The sequence below is a fragment of the Oryctolagus cuniculus genome, chromosome 11 (assembly GCF_964237555.1).
Source record: "Oryctolagus cuniculus chromosome 11, mOryCun1.1, whole genome shotgun sequence".
NCBI classification, from domain to species: Eukaryota; Metazoa; Chordata; class Mammalia; order Lagomorpha; family Leporidae; genus Oryctolagus; species Oryctolagus cuniculus.
Genome location: NC_091442.1, coordinates 65,519,840 through 65,536,170, shown reverse-complemented (window position 1 = coordinate 65,536,170; position 16,331 = coordinate 65,519,840). Strand labels below are relative to the sequence as shown.

The window sequence follows — 16,331 nt, the reverse complement described above, 5'->3', positions numbered from 1 at the left end:
ATGGAGGAATCTGGAAAACATTATGCTAAGTGAATTAAGCCAGTCCCAAAGGGACAAATATCATATGTTCTCCCTGATCGGTGACAACTAACCAACCACAAAAAAGGAAACCTGTTGATGTGAAAGGGACACTATGAGAAAAAACTTGATCAGCCCTTGTCCTGACTGTTGATGTACAACTTAATACTTTATCCCTTTGAGTATTTTTTTTTGTTCTAGTTAATACTATTGGTTGAACTCTGTAATTAACACACATTTATTCTTAGGTGTTGAAATTTAACTGAAAAGTGATCCCTGTTTAATACAAGAATGGGAATAAGAGAGGGAGGAGATGTACAATTTTGGACATACTCTATCGGACTTGCCCCAAATGGTGGAGTTAGAAATGTGCCAGGGAGCCGGCGCCGTGGCTCAATAGGCTAATCCTCTGCCTTGCAGTGCCGGCACACCGGATTCTAGTCCCAGTCAGGGCGCTGGATTCTGTCCCGGTTGCCCCTCTTCCAGGTCAGCTCTCTGCTATGGCCCGGGAGTACAGTGGAGGATGGCCCAAGTGCTTGGGCCCTGCACCTGCATGGGAGACCAGGAAAAGCACCTGGCTCCTGGCTTCAGATCAACGCAGTGCATCGGCCGCAGCGCGCCAGCCGCAGCGGCCATTGCAGGGTGAACCAACGGAAAAAAGGAAGACCTTTCTCTCTGTCTCTCTCTCTCACTGTCCACTCTGCCTGCCTGTCAAAAAAAAAAAAAAAAAAAAAAGAAAGAAAGAAAAAATAAATGTGCCAGGGATTCCAATACAATCCCATCAAGATTGCATGTACCAATGCCATCTCACTAGACAAAGTGATCAATTTCATTTCATAATTGATCATAATGATAGGACTAAGAGTCAAAGGGATCACACAAATAAGACTAGTGTCTGCAAATACTAACTGATAGAATAAAAAAGGGAGAGAACGATCCAACATGGGAAGTGCAATACACAGAAGACTCATAGAATGGCAGATGTCCTAACAGCACTCTGGCCTCAGAATCAGCCCTTAAGGCATTCGGATCCAGCTAAAAAGCCCATGAGAGTACTTTAGGCATGGAAAGCCAAGACACTCTGGCAAAAAAAAAAAAAAACAAACAGATAAACAAACAAACACATACCACCAAACAAACCTAAACAAAAGATCTCTGCGAGTGAGATCCCAGTAGAAAGAACGGGCCATCAAAGAAGGAGGTACCTTTCTCTGAAGGGAGGAGAGAACTTCCACTTTGACTACGACCTTGTCTAAATAAGATTGAAGTCAGCGAAATCAAGAGGCTTTCATAGCCTTGGAAACTCATGACTAGAGCCTAGGGAAATTTCTGATGCTATAAACAAGAGTGTCAAATTGTTAAAGTCAACAACAGGAGTCACTGTGTACTTACTCCTTATGTGGGATCTCTGTCCTTAAAGTGTTGTCCAATGTGAATTAATGCTATAACTAGTACTCAAACAGAATTTTACACTTTATGTTCTGTGTGGGTGCAAACTGATGAAATCTTTACTTAATATATACTAAATTGATCTTCTGTATATAAAGATAATTGAAAATGAATCTTGATGTGAATGGAATGGGAGAGGGAGTGGGAGATGGGAGGTGGGGGTGAGAGGGAAGTTATGGGGGGGGAAGGCATTGTAATCCATAAACTGTACTTTGGAAAATAATATTTACTAAATAAAAGTTTAAAAAAATGAATTTTACACACACACAAAAAAAAGAAGGCCTATTTAGTAAAATAATTACAGAAAACGTACCCAATTTGGAGCATGAAAGGGATGTCCAAGTACAGGAAGCACACAGAACTCCTAATAGATATGACCAGAAAAGCCCTTCATCATGGTACATTTTAGTCAAACTTTCAATAGTAAAATATAAAGAAAAGATTCTAAACTGCATGAGAGAGAAATGCCAGATTACTTTCAGAGGATCTCCTAGAAGATTCACAGCTGATTTCCCATCAGAAACTACAGGCTAGGATAGAATGCAAAGACATAGTCCAAGTCTTATGAGAAAAAAAAATTGTCAACCCAAAATACTATACCCTGCAAAGCTCTCATTTATGAACAAATGTAAAATAAAGATCTTCTATAACAATCAAATTCATTTTACAAAAGATTCTTAAGGACATGCTACACACAGAAACACAGATAGCCATCACTATGAAAGAATATGAAGAATCTGGCTGATTACGGTGATTGACCAAGATTACACAGCCTCCAAGTGAAAACATGACTGGAACCTATAACTCTTGGTTCTTTATGCAATCCACACCCATTCGCCAACACTTTCTATTCTACATACAGCTGTCTATATACAGCATTATTGTGATAGCCATGTACAAAAAGTAGATGAACAGCTTTAATTAAGATTGCCAGGACACTGGTGCAGCTCTAGCCATTGCTGCCATTTCGGGAGGGAACCAGTGGATGGAAGACTCTCTCTCTCTCTCTCTCTCTCTCTCTCTCTCTGCCTCTGTCTCTCTGTAACTTTGCCTTTCAAATAAATAATCTTTAAAAAAGAAAAAAGAACAAAATGTCTAAAATGCTTATCTGACAGCAAGAAAGCAAGAAACTGTAAAAATCTATACGTCTAACTGTATATCTAGATACAAATACTGTCTAAACCAGCTTAAAAATGAGGAAATTAGAGATAGGCAGTTGGAATGGTGGTTAAGCCACCACTTGGGGTACCTATGTTGGAGTGCCTAAGTTCAAGTCCTGACTCTGGCTCCTGATTCCAGCTTCCTGCTTGTACACAGCCTGGTAGGCAGCAGCTGATGGCTCAAGTACTTGTGCCCTTGCCACCAGATGGGAGACCCAGATTGAGCACCTAATTTCTGACTTTGGCCTGGTCCAGCCCCAACTTTTGTGAACATTTGAGGAGTAAACCAGAGACTGAGAGATCTTTCTGTCTCTGTATTTCTACCTTAAAACAAATAATAATAATTTAAAATGAGTAAATTAATTCTTCCTTCATGGCCCCTATACCAAAAGAAAATCCTTTGTATCTGTTTAGGAGCTATCCTCATGTAATATAATCTACTTCTATCAGACAGAAATCATTCCAGTTTTGGCTTTCCCTTTTCATTCCACTTTGTTTCATTATATTCTCTCTGTGATTCAGGCCTAAAAAGGGAAAATCATTATAATCATTAGAAATCTTTCTTTTTTTCTTGATCTATGTCTGCTTATACACAGTAACATATGGCCTAACAATGCAATAAAAAGCATCTTAGTACAGTCAGGAGAAATGCCACAGAGAAAGAGAATTTGCTTTTGGATTTAAATAACAACTTTATAACCCCACACATATATTGACAGAATTATTTATTGGAATAACTCTTCCAAATTAGATGCAGAGCTGAAAAGTTATCTACTGCTTGTATATTATATAGTGGAAGGTGAATAAATTGGGTTGGTCCTATATGTCTATAATCTCAGTTCTGTGCAGGAAGGCAATTTGTGAAGGTTGGATTTAGGGAGCAGTAGCAGTCTGTGGTGAACAGAGCAGATACATTGCATTCAGATTTTAACTAATGCTACCTCTTCTCAGTGTGAAGCATGGAGAAGTCACATATCTTGACTAGACCCTCATTTGTAAAGGAAGTACCTGATCCAGAAGGTTTCTAGGAGTCTATCCCTAGCCTCTGCTGTTCTCTAACCTTCAAAACAAGGGCCAGGACCTGACCTGGGAGGCACAGAACTAATTTTCTTCCCATAAAACCAAGATGAAAGCGTCATTATTCCCACACTGCCAGACTCATCCTCAGGACTGTGAATATGTTCTTTCTTCCTCACCATCCTCTAGTCATCATCCTGCCTAGCTCTTCGCAGTGATCTCTTAATAGCATCTCCACATTTATTTCATCCTCCTCCATCCATTTATTCATAATGCCTTCAGTTATTGAATGCAGAAACCAGTCCCCGGTGAGGTTAGGAGACTTGCCCAAATCTTAGGCAAAATCTTAGGAGATTTGCCCAAGATTCCCCTGGGTTATGACCAGTGGACAATTTACTTAGTAAAAGCAATGTTGTATTTAGAAAAAAAGTTTCAGAGATCCTATATTTAATGAATAGCATACTTTATAAATACTCCCATTAAAATATTTTAACTTAGAGTTGACATACAGAAGCACAACTCTTGCTCATCAAACAGTTGTTGAGTTAATTAATTTATTTTTATTTTTATTTATTTATTTATTTTGACAGGCAGAGTGGACAGTGAGAGAGAGAAACAGAGAGAAAGGTCTTCCTTTACCATTGGTTCACCCTCCAATGGCCGCCACGGCCGGTGCGCTGCGGCCGGCGCACCATGATGATCCGAAGCCAGGAGCCAGGTGCTTCTCCTGGTCTCCCGTGGGGTGCAGGGCCCAAGCACTTGGGCCATCCTCCATTGCACTCCCTGGCCACAACAGAGAGCTGGACTGGAAGAGGGGCAACTGGGACAGAATCCGGCGCCCCAACCAGGACTAGAACCCGGTGTGCCAGCGCCACAGGCGGAGGATTAGCCTATTGAGCCGCGGCGCTGACCGAGTTAATTAATTTAAAAGGGAGATGAAAAATGGAAGCATCAGTTTAAAGAATATTGTAGAATTTATCCAATTCAGCTAATCTTAAGTACAACTTGCCAAGACTGGTGAAAACAAAATAACTGCTAATTTAGACATCTCAAGAGGAGAATAACTACGGCTAATTTTTCAGAATAATTATTTTAACAGGAAACATGGGGGGAATTTTTGCCTCCTTTCATAAACTATTAAGCTAAATTACCTACAATTTTCATGGCAAAAAGAAATCTTTTTAGAAGATATATAACTTAAAGTAAGATAGTCATTTTTTCTCTAAATAAGTATAAAAATGTCCCCTAAAGACAATATGTCTTGTACTGTGTTGTTTATGTCAATCCCAACTTTTTGAAGTCTTTTCTCCCATCTGTTCCTCACCCTGCAACTTTCCACATAAATCACAGAAGAAATGTAATACTTTTATTATTACTCTTGCACCCACTGCCTCATTCTTCTCTTATACACAAAGTGCTTACTGCCCATCCCACACATCTTAGAAGCTGCTGACCTTGGGAAGTACTATTTTCTAATTTCATTATATTTAAGTGTCTTGCTTAACCATATTAGAGAAATACTTTGAGAACAGAATAGTTTACCATCTTTTATGTTCTCCATTGCCAAGCACAATGGACCCTAAATAAAGATTGGTGAATCCTGTTAAACAATGACACCATAGCAAGGAGGGCAATACGCTACATGTAATGATGACACAACTGGAACCATTTTAGAGGGGAAGTCATCAGAGACATGAAAATGAACCCCACAATGATGCATCGCCTCATCTCTGTTACAATGGTTATGGTAAAGAAGTTATAAAGTCACAAATGCTGGTTAGGATGTAGAGAAAGAGGAACTATCATATATTGTTGTGGGATTGTAAATTAGTGCATCCACCATGGAAAACAGTAGGGGATTTCTAGAAAAACTGGAAATGTAGCTTCCATAACATCAAGCAAAATCCTAGCACTGGGTATATATGCAAAAGACACGGAATCACTGTATCAAGGAAATACCTGCTCCAAGAGATACCTGCATGTTCAGTGCAGTTCTCTTCACAATAGCAAAGACATGGAATTAACCAAGAAGTCCATCATCACATGGATGGCTAACATAAAATATGACCTATTTACACAATGGAATATGACTTGGTCATCATAAAAATGAAATTCTGTCTTTTGCAGCAAGATGGATGGAACTAGAGAACATCATGTTAAACTGATTAAGCCAGGCACAGAAAGAAAAACACCATATATTATCCCTCATCTGTAGGAGCTATACAAATCTCAATCTGAACACTGAATTGTGATTATTAGAGGCTGGGAAGGATTGGGGGCGATAGAGGCAGTTCAATCAGACTGAATTCAAAGGAGTAAGTTCCTAGTATTACATAATACAGTGGGGAGACCATAGTTCACAATAATCTCATATGTACTGTATGAATAAAGAAAACAAATTTCAGGCAAAGAAAGGGGAAATGCTGATTACCCTGCTTTGATCAGTATACACTGTATTCATATATTGAAATATCACACTGTAGGCCATAAATATGTATAAATATTATTAATAAAGCAGCATTTTAAAAGAAACAGCCTTCAAACAAGTCCTCTCAGATTAATAAGATCATGTGCAATTGGTTAAATAATTTGTTAAGCCCAGAAGGGAATTATAGAAAATTCAAATCTCTTAAATATCTGCTAGTTCTAAAAAGGTGACTGCTAAATCTGAGCTAAAATTTGATTTCTTAAGAAATTTCACCAATGATGCAAGGCAACATCTAGAATTGACACTACTCAGCTATGTAGAAAAACTCATAGTAAATTAAATTCACATGGGGAAATTACAGAAGGAAATTTTTTTCTTTGGTTTCAAAAGGTAATTAAAAATATTATTCTATCTCCTTCACAGCAACTGCTTCAAATTCTTTCCTAAATTAGTGAAGTGCCCTAATGAGACCGGAGGTCGAAAGACAAGGCAACAGCAATGAGCAGCACTTGACAAGGACTTCAGTCATGCTGATCTTGAAATCATGGAGCAGCAAATCAATTCACTTACAGACTAACCATTAGAAATGTAATCAAAGTGCATGAAGTGCTCCTATGAATTGAGGACTGACATTCAAAGACAATGCTGACTAAGTATTTCTGAAACAAGGTAAAGAAAATTTTTGAATAAAATTACAGTAAGAAATAAGACTCTCCAGGGTTTGATGAATAGTCCAGTAGAATATACACAACTATGATCTAAGAAAGTTCATGTCGTACTTCAGTCCTCTACTGCAAGGTTTCCAGATACAATGAATTGAATAAAAATACTCTCAGCACAAAGACCAGGGGAATCAAAATAACATAGAAAATGCATATTGCTGAATTTCAAGAAATTGCATAAGAGGCAGTAGGAAAAGAGGGATCCAAAAGTAATAGCTATTCTGACAAAGGCAAACTTCAGAGTCAGTAGAATTTTACTTTTGAATGCATACTATAATGGAAGTAAAATTGGTGCTCTTGTAAGCTTATTTCATTTGATCAGCATGGTGTTACTTTTTAATTTAAACCTAAATTTTCTTAAAGAATATGTGAATTTACTAATATAAATACAATTTCTCCCACTTTATACTGTTGCATATACGAGTCTATCTTACGTATACATTAGCCATCTGGCCCCTAAGGCATTTTCTTGCTTACAAAAAGAATTAAATACATTTTATTGAGGCAGAGTCTTAAGCCAGAGTGACACCTCCATAATACACTAGCTGTAGGAACTGGAGTGAATAGAAAGAGGAGATGAAGAGGAGAAATGGTAAACACAAATGAATAGCAGTAGGTTAACACACATTATCTTTATTTTTGTTTGTATGCTTCAGATTTATAAAATGTCCCAAATCAAATAACTCTGTTAATGTTGGATGATAATTTAAATACCACAGAAAAGACTTTGTTGAGAATTTCAAATATAAGGGGAAATAGAGGATTTTTTCTATGTTGGATTGTTTTAATTACAAATTAATTGTTTTAAAAAATCTATCGCTTCCAATGTTTTGTTTCTGAGTACAGCACTACATGCACAAGATGAGGGTTGAAAAAACTCCTCTGCACTTGTACATCCTGGGAGATTGGACTCCTTCTGTGGTGGAATTGTGGGGAAGAAATTTCAGAAATATTTCAGAGTTTTCAGACGATATAAGATCTGCTATGGTTTGAATGTGGTTTATCCTCCTCTCAAAACTCATGTTGAAATTGGAATGCCTTTCAACATGAAATTGGAATTCATGTTGAAATTGTGGTGCTATTGGGGGGCAAGATTTTAAGAAGAGATTGGGTTGTAAAGAGAGATCAAGGGCATCCAGAAGGGACTAAGTCACCTTGTTAGCAAGTGAACCGACTCTTGTGTTCTGACTTTTCCACCAGTACCACTTGCCCTTCGTCAGCAGAAGGTGAGCAGATGCTGATTCTGTGCTCCCAGCCTCCAGGAGACCAAAAAATAAAATTTCTGTTTTTCATAAACTTTCCAGTTTCAGGTATTCTGTTATAGCAAAAGAAAAAGTAATAGACCTCACCAATACTACCCTCTTCCCTTTCCTGTTGTCCATGTAGGATACTGCTGTCCTAAAATAATTGCTACAAATGGGTGAACATCAGGTGTCTTGGTGCTTTGGAAGTGCAGAAAAGCTGATAACCATTGCCTTGTGCTATCCAACAAAATGCATTAGAATAGCCAAAACAGTCTAAAAATAGAAGTCCATATGTGGTTCTTCACAAGAAACACTTGAAGAAAGCAATCTAATTTGCAAGAGTCTATAGTTTTTATGCACTTTGTTAGAAATTTTAAGATAGGTTTATTAGATTTTTAAATGTTATCCTCTTAAAACTTGAATTTATTATTTGCAATAGGAATATAGATACTCTCAGAGCTCTGGATCACAATGAATGGAGGTTTTCTTTTTCTATACAGTATTAATTTCTTTATCTAATACAATATTAACAGTGATTTTCCACTACTCTTCACCTGAAATTCAAAAGAATGTTTTGAGAAATGCAATTAAAGTAACATTTAGAATGAAATATGCTAGTACTATCCCCTGTCTTGTAGAATTATGATATAAGTAGAAAAACTAGAAAATGTCCAATGTTGCCAACGTTGCATTTTTTATCCTCGGTTATTCCTAGGACTTAAGTTGCCCAGTGGCTCTTTTCCTACTGTGAATAAAGAATTAGTCATTGCTCTGGTAGTATATGGAAAAAGGAATAAGGAGGGAACAAGTAGAGTGGGGGAGAAAAATCTCTCCTGGAATGAAAAAGCCATTGTTTAGCTTTCAACTTTAATGCAGAGTTAAGCAATATGATAAAATCCAAGAACATATTGATGCTGAAAGTCATGAAAAGTAATAGCTGTTTAGATATTCTATAATCTATTCCACACATCAGCAAAGCCTGGCTGATGTAGGGAATATAGCTTCTCATGCTTTGGATCACAGAATGAAAAAGGATTCTGTACTAGAAAAGTGAAGAAGTTTTCCCACCTAATAAGGGCTGTTTCCAGGCTGTGGGGAGAAGTTTCAAGAGGATTCAGAGAAAAATCAGGGAGAATTATGTGTTAGTGTGGGGCTTTTGCTTTATGTCCTCCATGTTTTAAGATTGAAACCAAATAGAGGAGGTGATAGAAATGTCTAGATATATTTGGAAATTCGAAAGTAAAAGAGGGTTTTTTCCTATTTCTAGATTAGAAATGTAGATGGGGAAGGCTTCATAGCATGCTTCAAGATACCCATATAGGAAGCAACAGAGTTTACACTGCATTGCAATATATATAGGCAACAGTCACCTGACTGTGACCCCGAGAAGACTGACCCCACTCTGCTTGAACCTAGGGGAGACTTTAAATGCTCTTGTGTGCACAAGGACCAAAGAAGTAGCTAAGGACTTGTAGGAGGAGACCATGAAGTCAGTCTTCATGAGGAAGGGTAGGAATCTCCAAAGTAAGATTAAGGATAACCAGTCAAGCTGGGAACAGCTGTTGCATCTGAGTAAACCTAAGTGGATGCTAGGGAGGACAGTAAGCCTAAGTGTCAGTAAGAGAGGACAGATACAGGCCAGGGAGAACAATGAGAGTTCCTTTATTATCACAACCTGGGAATCATCGCTATGCTTTGCTTTTGATAGAACAACTAGCTAGAATAGCTATGAACCTCAGCAAATGGTATAGCAATGTTACAGGTGGATTCCCTAGACCACTCATAAGGCTGTTAAAGGATAAACTATGTGAAGGTAAAATCATGACACTCCTTCAAATAACAAAAGCATATTGCTGAATTTTTTTCCAACTTATTAAAGAGGGAATGATAAAGATGCTAGTATCTGTTCAGGGGAGAAGTTGAAGAAAAGTAGTATATATAGGCAGTCAAGAAGTTTTAAAAGAATTTGCTAACAGATACAAGACTTACTATTGTCCTATTGGACCAAATTATTGGAGCTATCTTTTCTACAGAACAGAAATCAATTACATTACTGTTGGACAAAATTCATTTCATAGTTTGTCAAGAATCACTTACAGAATTACTAGTTTCCTGCATGTCCCTTTTCAGGGTTATCAAATAAGCCAGTCAGTAAAACATAAAGTACACATGATGACAATCCACACCTCTCTACTGAGGGAATTCATTCAGCAATCTCTTTGACCTACCTTTAAATCTTGCAGTTTTTCCTGGGAGTTCATGCCACTAATCAGCTAAAGAGCTGAAGTCAGTAGAACTCCTGACTGGTCACCTCCCCCTGATATCACAAAAGTATGGTAGCTTTTTTTTTTTTTTTTTTGACAGGAAGAGTTAATGAGAGAGAGACAGAGAGACAGAGAGAAAGGTCTTCCTTTCCGTTGGTGCACCCCCCAAATGGCCGCTACAGACAGCACACTGCGCTGATCTGAAGCCAGGAGCCACCTGCTTCCTCCTGGTCTCCCATGCAGGTGCAGGGCCCAAGCACTTGGGCCATCCTCCACTGCACTCCCGGGCCACAGCAGAGAGCTGCCCTGGAAGAGGAGGAACCAGGACAGAACCTGGCCACCAACCCAGACTAGAACCCAGTGTGCCAGTGCCACAGGCAGAGGATTAGCCAAGTAAGCCACAGTGCCAGCCAAGTACGGTAGCTCTTAGAGAAAACAGAAAACCCCAGGAAGAAAGGAGAAGAGAAATCCAAGGCACAGATTACACATCGGGATGAAGGGGCATTGAGCTAAGGAACTAAATTCAAAACGAGAACTGACTGTGTTACTTGGGGTTAGTCCAATTAAGCTTCTCATCTTCAGTAGATACAGCACTTTAGAGCTAACTTATGTGGGTACGTTAGGGTAAAGATAGCTACATACCTCTGGCTTTGGGTTTCCATGCAGGGATGGTTATGTTGTTGGTTGTTGGCCCTTCCTTTGACTCAGTCTTTCTCAAAGGAAAAGGAACATGAGCCGAATGATTCATCCCTTCTGGGATCTGTATGTTTGGAAATGCCCTGAGAAGGAAAGAAAAAGATTTTTTTCTCATCCATATTAGGTCCTTATAACAAAACAAAAGCATACTCTGTTCTTGAATGCAAGTTTTATGTGATGTGGGAGTCTTTGTAAGTAAATGAAGACCCAAAGAAACAGTTAAACTTGAGTGTTATTTATTGTAAGGTTGAGGAAAAGTAAATAGCTGTGGAGAAATGTGTAGGGTAAACACGTATGATCTAATGACAGTAAACTGGGGAAACGTTAAAAAGCCTATTGTAGTTCAGATTGTCCTCTGTGTCACTGTGTCTTCAGAGGGGATGTCCCTGTTTCCTGGGTATGTGTCGCTCCCCCATTCGCGGAGGAACGACACTGGACCCTGCGCTGATCTTTTGTCTGCCCGGCTCTTCCCGAGTTAGCTGCCATTCCCTCACTCGCGGAGGAACGACGCCGGCCCAGGTTAGCTGCCGGCCCCCCGCCTCCGTGGATGGGCAGCCCCCCCCTCCCCCCCGCTGCTTTCCCCGCTTCCACGGAGGAACGACACAGGACCCTGCGCTGTTCTTTTGTCTGCTCGGCCCTCCCCGGGTTTGCTGCTGGTTCTTCCCGGGTTGGCTACCATCCCTTCCACCTCCATGGAAGGGCGGTTCCCCCTGCCACTTTCCCCACTTCCGTGGGGGAGCGGCACACCGCCAGCTGGCTCCCTCGGGGGCTGCTCAGGTGTTCCCTTTAGATGTTCCCGGTGCATGGTGTCTCTCTCCTCCTTTATAGTCCTCTTCCACCAATCCCAACTCTGCTACCCACACGCCGAGCACGCTGCTCTCCTCCAATCAGGAGCAGGATCAGCACCTGCAGCTTATCAGTCAAACTGATGAGGCAGCTGCGTAGAGGTTGTTTGCTCCCTCAGCGCCATACTGTGGGAGAGCAGATGCATAGAATAAGTCTTAATTCCAGTAACTTAGTCTAGTCTCAGTTGCTCCCCACAGGTATGGGATTGCTACCTCTCAGTTGACAGTCTTATGGGCTGCTTAAGGGGAAGGCCAGGACGTCATTCCTGCATATGCCTTTTCTCAGATCCCTTCTGCTTAAGATATTAAATCCTGTCTTTTGCCAAAAAAAAAAAATGCAACTGGAAATCATTACACTTGAAATAAGCCATCCCCAAAAGACAAATACCATATGTTTTCCCTGATCTATGGTAACTAACACAGTATCTAAAATGTAAAATGCAATGTATAGGAGTGAAATTTACATTTTGAGATGTGATGATTGCTTATAGCTCTTGTCTTGACTATTGAGGAACAGTGTTTTCTCTTCATACTATTTGTTGAACTCTTTACTTGGTGTAGGATTAAACTTATGAGCATAAAGTAAACTGAAAATTGACCTTTGTAGAAATTCAGCATGGGAATAGGAGAGGGAGGAGGAAGAAAGCTGGGAGCATGGTTTGGAGGGAGGGTGCAGTATTACTATGTCTCAAATTTGTATATATGTATGTATGTATATATGTATATATGTATATATGTATATATGTATGTATGTATATATGAAATGTATATATACATTTGTATATATGAAATGCATGAAAATTGTATAACTTAAATAAAATTTTTGAAAAACAATATTATTTAATCTTCACCACCACTGTATGAGGTTGAAACTTGCAATTAAATCTGATATGTAAATAAAGAGCATGGCACAGCAAAAAAAAAAAAAAAAAAGAAAGATGCTCAATATGCTAAGGAGTTATATGTTGAGGTACTCTATGAACCCCACCACTCTGCACATGTATCCATGGCTGGATAAGCGTCTCTCTTGTTCAACAGTGAAATATAAAAGCCCTACTGAGGTTACACATTTGCACCACATCCTCTAATCTAAGATTTATTAATCATATAACTAATACTTTATTTTTTAGTTATTTTTTATTTTTCACATATTTGATAAGTATCTTTCAATTATTCCTGAAAATAAGCTAGGAGAAAAGTATTATTTATTGGCTTCCTAAAACCTCAACAATTACATTTTTGTACAGTCAAGTTTGAGACTAAAAAACACAAAGGAAAAAACTTTGATGTAAGAATTCCAATGCATAGTTTTAAATTGGCAGGCAGAAGACACACAGAAGATTAAAAAAAAAGGCCATTCTCCTAATTGTCAAGTCCTCCCAAATATGTTTCTATACTTATTTTGTCTTCTCTAGCATTTGATAATTATAAGCATCACGTTCTTAGAAAATCATTCCTTCTGAAATTACTTTATATGAAAATAAGAAAGAAATAATAAAATGTTTATTTAGTGGAATTAAGTTAGAAGGTAAGAAAACAAAGATGACTAAGAGATGAACTATCTTCACAGATTTTCATCTTAAATGAGACAATGCAAGAAACAGATATGTCATAAAAATGAAATAGTAAATAATGTACCATAGGAATAATAAGTGAAGGCTGATTTTGTTCTTTCTTCAGTTTCTGTAAATCTTCCTTTTTCTAATTACTTACTTTCAATAGTTCACTGTCAAAACATTTTATAGAAAAAAATTGTATTCACTTGTTATAAAACTTGGCTTTATAATGTGGAAGAAATATTGTGACAGAAGACTTAATACAATATAAAATGCAAATGGTACCCTACTCCAAAACTATTCTGAAACTCACATCAAATACTATGTTTTAACTTTTTAACATACAAGGAAAAAGTGGTTAGAAGTTGCAAATAACTGACTTTTCAAATATTGCAATTCATCTTAAGACTTTTAAGTTACCTGCTAAAAAGTATAGCATGTGAAGCTAACTCATAAACCCACAGTTTAAAAAAAATACTTTTATATTCACATGGTGAAAATTTATAATTCTTCTCAAATAGGAAGGTATACAAAATGTGCATGGAGTTAAAGATAAGTTTATTCAGGTGCGAAGAATTTTGAAATCCATGCATCTTTTTTTCATAATATGCATGTCCATGAACTCCTTGAAGACATCTCACATATTTATTCATTCAATTATCAAATTTGAAAAGTAGTAATTTGGGGGATTAAATATATCATCTTTGTTTTTATATTTATCTGTGACAATTATATTTCAAACTAGTTGTCATTTTGGACTCTCTAGTTGAAGTTTTGGGCAGATTTTTTTTTACAATGATTAAGATGCTTCTGTCACTCAGTTCATATTTTCCTTCAAATCACATCATAGAGCTTACAAATTAAATAATATATAGTTAATTTACTTGATTAAAATAAATAAAAACTGTCCATTTTAATTTATAATTTTATTATTATATCCTAAAATATACCTTTATTATCAAAACTAATTATCAAATTCTGAGTATCCTTCTATGAGTCCTTATTCTGGAGTTTTGTAAAGGCAACATAAAGGTTATAGTAAGATTTTATAAAATTTTGTGGGGCCTGTTTCTTGAGCTGCCTTGCTCATAGTGGGTTTTATTTCCCCCACGACAATGTCCCTGTCAAATGTGGAGAAACTAGGAGAGGAAGCCTGACACACACAGCAGGTAATACAGGTTTATTTGCCAACACTGAGCACATAAGAAAGGTCCTGATTTCTGAACAATTACTAAGAGATGAAAGGGGAAGCATCTTTCAAAGCCCAGGAAATAAGATCTCAAGAGATCCTCAGTGAGTCAAGAGTCACCATGGAAATTCATCAACTATGAAACAAGTGGGCTCCATGAAAGCCATGGCAAGAATTGTGGCTATACACCTGGCTGCCCACTGTAAGAAAAACAGCAGCCCACCTGGACAGATTAACTGCATCAGAAACACTTTGATGGGGCTGTCTTTGTGAGGAGGGGGAGTGGTGGAAAGAGCTAGGATTTAAAACACAGGGGAAGTTGGATATGTTTCATTCACTGTGAAAAAAATATTGTACTATTACATACTAGAAATGCTATGACGGGGGAAGCTCAGTGCTTTTTCAGATTGTGACAGGTGCATCATACTAACACAGGATGTTAACTGGGAAGCTGAGTATGGGGGCATATGAGAAATCCTTTTTGTACTACTTCACAATTTTGTTTTGTAAATTTAAAACTATTTTAAGGTTAAAAGTTATTTTTTAAAGAAAAAAACTCAATCGGTTTGGGAGAAAGCAAAACAGAAATAGTGACCTGAGAAGGCACTCCTGGCTCTGTGTTCTTGGGCAATTTAACCTGAGATACATGGTTTCATTTGTGAAATGTTTTCAAGCCTCCACATTAGATTTGTGAGACTATTTACGATATGAATGAAAAATGCTTATTACAACTCCTGCTACTTACAGTCAATAAAGATCATGTGTGCTTTTTACGTGTATAATGTGTAGCAGCTCAAGAAGCAAAAGTAAACAGGTAACTTGAGAGAGTCCTTCATCACAGCTCGGCTCTCCTAGCTTCTGTTTGTAAGTTATTTGTGAATGAATTATCATAGAAAAGGAGAACCTTCTCTTCTATCCTTCCAAGTAAAGCTGTTCACCTCAACTGCAAAACTCTACTTTCAATTCTCCAGATAAGATATTCACCATGAATGGACACAGCAAATAAAGACTAAAGTTCACCCAAAAGGTACCAGAAACCCAACAACACACTATTTGCTCAAATGGGACAGCTATAAAAATGAGATAAATTATACATAATGGATCAGGAAATCTATGAATATCCAAGAGTAACAGGTACTAGTCTGTGAGCTGGAAACCTGTATGGCTATTCTCACATACCAGCCAAGAAGAAAATATCTGATACCCTGCACATGCTGCTAGAAGGTGGATTTAAACCTAAGTAGAAATACTTCATCGAGTCAGACCAATTGATTTTTATAGACTGTTTTATTTTTTTTATTTTTTTTTTTTATTTTTTTTTTTTTTTATTTATTTTTAACTTTTATATAATGAATATAAATTTCCAAAGTACGATTTATGGATTACAATGGCTTACCCCCCATACCGTCCCTCCCACCCACAACCCTCCCCTTTCCCACTCCCTCTCCCCTTCCATTCACATCAAGATTCATTTTCGATTATCTTAATATACAGAAGATCAGCTTAGTATACATTAAGTAAGGCTTTCAACAGTTTGCTCCCACACAGAAACATAAAGTGAAAAATAATAGATGATTTTTTTAAATGATGATGAAATCAGATCAGACCTATTGTCATGTTTAATCCCAGTGAGAGTCAAGTTGGGAGTTGATAGTTTCTTTTCTTTTCTTTTTTTTTTTTTTTTTTTACAGAGGATCAGTTTAGTATGCATTAAGTAAAGATTTCAACAGTTTGCACCCCCAT

At 37.8% G+C, this 16,331-nt stretch overlaps 1 long non-coding RNA gene across 1 annotated transcript in view; it reads right to left on the bottom strand.

Annotated features, from left to right (window-relative positions):
• The window catches only part of LOC103348310 (uncharacterized), a 405,787-nt gene that overhangs the window by 380,450 nt on the left and 9,006 nt on the right, over positions 1-16,331 (bottom strand). Inside the window, exon 2 of the long non-coding RNA XR_011380138.1 lies at positions 10,945-11,081. This is a non-coding gene — a long non-coding RNA (uncharacterized lncRNA). The remainder of the gene's footprint in view (positions 1-10,944; positions 11,082-16,331) is intronic.